The sequence below is a fragment of the Meleagris gallopavo genome, chromosome 6 (assembly GCF_000146605.3).
Source record: "Meleagris gallopavo isolate NT-WF06-2002-E0010 breed Aviagen turkey brand Nicholas breeding stock chromosome 6, Turkey_5.1, whole genome shotgun sequence".
Lineage (NCBI taxonomy): Eukaryota > Metazoa > Chordata > Aves > Galliformes > Phasianidae > Meleagris > Meleagris gallopavo.
The window spans coordinates 47,677,761-47,681,614 of NC_015016.2; the positions used below are offsets into that span (position 1 = coordinate 47,677,761).

Consider the following 3,854-nt stretch of genomic DNA (forward strand, 5'->3'; position numbering starts at 1 on the left):
TTCCAGCTGACAGCCTTTACACAGTGCCACATCCGGGGTTCGTGGCTTCATGCTATCTCTTGCGCATGCGTGCTCCTGTTGCCAGGCAGCCGTCCTTTGTCCTGTCAGATGGGGGCTGGGATCTTTCGCAGCGCAGCCCTTCGTGATCCTTGCGCAGGATCTGTAAAGCTGGACAAGTCCTGGGCTCCGTACCTCAAAGGGTTGTGTTTGTTGGTGTTTCAGGATGTCTGTGGTTGGAAACCGGCCCCGTGGTTATTGCAGTTTCCTAGTGATAAGCTGACACGTCATTTGATTAACAAACAACAGATTGCTGCTATTGCAATTCCCCCCTGTCCTTTTTCCCATTTTGTTCATCAAATCGATTAACTGCTTCCCGAGCCAACTCAAGGATAGGCGTCTCATTGACCTCCTTCTCCTCTCATTGTTCACATTGTTTTCTGATCAACATTAAATGTGTTGCTACAATTCAGCTTTTTACTGGGGCGATCATTTTATTAAAAATACAGGGTCCAAAGGTTAGCACTGACAGCAACAAAATCAAAGGACCAGCTATTGTTGATAATAATGTAGTAAGCCATGGAGAATGGTTGAACCATGACTCACACCAACTCTGCTGTTGATCTCTCTCTCTTTTTTGCTTCTCCAACCCTTCCCTTAATTTGGTCACGGTATCTCTTACAACCCCGGTGTGGTCAGCATAAAAAACAGCATTCCTCTCCTATGGCTGCACACAAACCTCCTTGTTGCAAGAATAATGCATCGTGTCCTCGTCGATTTTGTAACACTACTTCCCATAGTGATATTAAAGATTTTTCTAGGGCTGTTACAGACTTTTCGATTCTTACCAAATCCTCATCTACAGCAGCTCGTAATGATTGCAACCTTTGATTTTGTTGTACCAGCCCGCTCCTGCAGCTCCTACAGCCATTAGAGTTGCTATAGTGAGAGCTGTAAAGGGTTCTCTTTTCTGTAAATAGTGTTCCCCTTTTCCCCAATGATTATATATGAAGTCCTCATTGTGATATAATATCCTGTAACATGTTGCACATATCCTGTAACATGTTGCACATATCCTGTAACATGTTGCACATATCCTGTAACATGTTGCACAGTGAGCCCCCTTTTCCCACCCTTCCACTTACACTGACTGGGGTTCAATTCATTTGTTGGCTTAGCACGAGCGGTAGTTCCTATTGCTTCATCAAATGGAGGTTTAATATCATAACATAGCCAACAATGGTTCGTCACATTTGGGTTGGAGTCGTTAAGGGCCTGATAACTAGCTTTCATTAAATTCCAAAAGGGGGTTGTTACTCACAGCTTCTATCACAGACTTTTCAGTGGAGTTGTCTTTACTGTCCTCGGTGACATTGACACTCCCTCCCTCAGGCTTTGGATCCTCTTTTAGTACTACATTTGGGCCGACTGCCACAGGGGATGACTGAAGTTCTTCCCTCTTAATATATATCAAACCCCCTCGGTCGGTACCCGGCTCCCAGTATCTCATTCCCCAAGTTTTTCCCGTTGTCCATCCTGGATTTTCAGGTTTGGTTATGTTGAGGTAAATATGCTCACAATTCCCTGGGGAGACGGTGCCTCCGCTGGCATCTCGACGAGGAGGTGTGCACCCTGTGGGTCCCCAGCCTACGGATAGGAAGGGATCTTTACCCTTCCCTCCTATCCAGTCAGGAGCTACGGTCTCACAACCCCAATAGGCACAATAATAATGCCCGGGCCAATTGCAATATCTTTTCCTGGGTTAGAGCTCGGGACACAAATAAAATCCTAAAAGGTTCAGGCATGGTTTAATTGGTACAAGCTCACACAAAGTAGGTGTGAAACTGGGTGGACCTGCAGTCTCCCTAATTTGAATCACTTGCTGATCCTCCCACCTGATTAGAGGCCATTTAAAGGGGCTGGTGTGGGCTACTTCCCGCCTGGATCGGTACCAACACCCACCCCACAATACATACAATCCCCATATAAGAACAGGATAACTGGTGGATCCTTACGGTGTTTAAATGGATGCTTCCTTTCCTCCAAAGTTTTTAAGCGCCCGACGGATCTGGCTGTCATATTCGCGCTCTAAGAGGCATTGGTCCTGGGAGTGGGAGCCTGGGGTTTTACCCCAGAGGGGGCCTCTTGGCCTACATCCCCACCGTTTGACGCCTCTGCCTCCTTCGCCTGCTCCTTTGCTTAGAGCAGCGAGGTGTTCCATCTTCTCGGCAGCAGTCGGGTTCTTCAGGGGTCCCTCTTTGCTCCTTATAAGTTTACTCGACTCTCGATCAACCACTTGCAGGCTCTCAAGGTTTTACCCCCATTAAACGCACCAACCCCTCCTTTGGGCCAATTCCCGTTTCAAAAGTGTCCCATCACAGGGCTCTAAATAATCTCTGTAGGAGCTTGACCAATCAGCTACAGGTCACGGATATCTCGGCAGAGATATCCCTAAGTGTAACGGATCCACCAGTTTGCCTTACAGAAGTCGGTTAGCACTCACAAGATTGAGCTACAGACAGTCTCGTTTGTGCTTATTAGGTCTTTCTTCTCAGTCTGAATTTCAGTCCCCCGGGGCTTTCAGATACTTCCCACTGATCCTCCGGAATGGGTCCTTTTACACGACTTCCATGCGTCCATCCTCGTTCGGCTGTCCGGACGGCAGCTTCTGTGGTAAGCAGAACAATAAAAGGCCCTTCCCATCGAGGGGGGAGGGGTACTTCCCTCCAAGTCTTAATCAACACTCCATCTCCTGGTTTCAACTGATGGATTGCCGTATTTAGGGGTGGCCTCTCTTTCTCAGCTCGTTCCTCCTTTTCATTAACTCCACCATATACTCCCGTAAGGAGTATGCCTCAATCTTTGGATGTTCTACTGCTAATTCTAAGTCCTGTGGCATCCCAAATAACATTTCAAAGGGAGAAATGCCTGTATCTGTCCTAGGTTGGGTCCTTAAATATAACAGAGCCAGCGGTAAACATTTAACACAAGACATCTTAGTTTCTATCATTAATTTAGTAAGCTGCTTCTTGATTTCTCCGTTCATCCTCTCTACTTTCCCTGAGCTTTGGGGTGCCATGGAGTGTGGAATTCCCTCTCAACTCCGAGTGGTTCTAAGGCCTCCTTCACTGTTCTGGAAATAAAATGAGGTCCTCTGTCTGAATCAATGTTCAATCGAAATGTTTCAATTACCTCAATGTTCCCATATCTGGGGATGCTGTTTTCAAATAATATTTCTACACTGTTTGGGCAGTGGCTCTGGCTACTGGGTAAGTATCTACATAAGATGTCAGATGGTTTACTATCACCAATAAATATTTATATCTCCCAGTTTCAGGCAATTCGGTAAAATCTACCTGATTTCGGCAAACGATCTTAAGGCTAATTCTCTCCCACCCAGTATTCTTTCTCTTAGATGCTGCTTATTAACTTTCTTACAGGTCAAGCATCCTCCCAAAACAGCCTTTGCTATATTGTATACCCCAATGCACATATATTTTGTGCTAAATATATTTTGTCCACTAGTGCCTGGATTCCCCAGTGCTTTTTTCTATGGAATTGTCTCATTACCCTCCAGGCGAGTCCTTTTGGTAGTACTTCCCGACCATCAGGAAGTAACCATTCCCCATTTCTTTTTTCAATACCCATTTGCAACAGCCTTTCCTTTTCCTTAGTAGCAAAACTTTTTTTGTGTTGTTTTTGTTCTTTAGGCTCCTCGATCCCTAACTCTTTAACCATCAACAGCTGCTTTCTCAGCTTCCTCATCAGCCAGGTTATTTCCTCTGATGTGATTGGACTTTCCCTTTTGGTGACCTCTTATACGTACAATCGCGATTTGCTTCTGTCTTCTCAAAGCT

The 3,854-nt window shown here is 45.7% G+C and overlaps 3 long non-coding RNA genes across 3 annotated transcripts in view; 2 read left to right on the forward strand and 1 right to left on the reverse strand.

Moving 5' to 3' along the window:
• LOC104911586 overlaps positions 1–3,854 on the forward strand; it is a 25,226-nt gene that overhangs the window by 7,629 nt on the left and 13,743 nt on the right. The window lies entirely within an intron of this gene.
• The window catches only part of LOC109368342, an 18,623-nt gene that overhangs the window by 5,148 nt on the left and 9,621 nt on the right, over positions 1–3,854 (forward strand). The gene's annotated exons all lie outside the window — the stretch shown is intronic.
• Positions 39–3,854, reverse strand: part of LOC109368340 — a 23,093-nt gene continuing 19,277 nt past the window's right edge. The window contains exons 2-3 of the long non-coding RNA XR_002116285.2: positions 2,013–2,665; positions 39–276 (exon numbers count right to left, since the gene is read on the reverse strand). This is a non-coding gene — a long non-coding RNA (uncharacterized LOC109368340). The remainder of the gene's footprint in view (positions 277–2,012; positions 2,666–3,854) is intronic.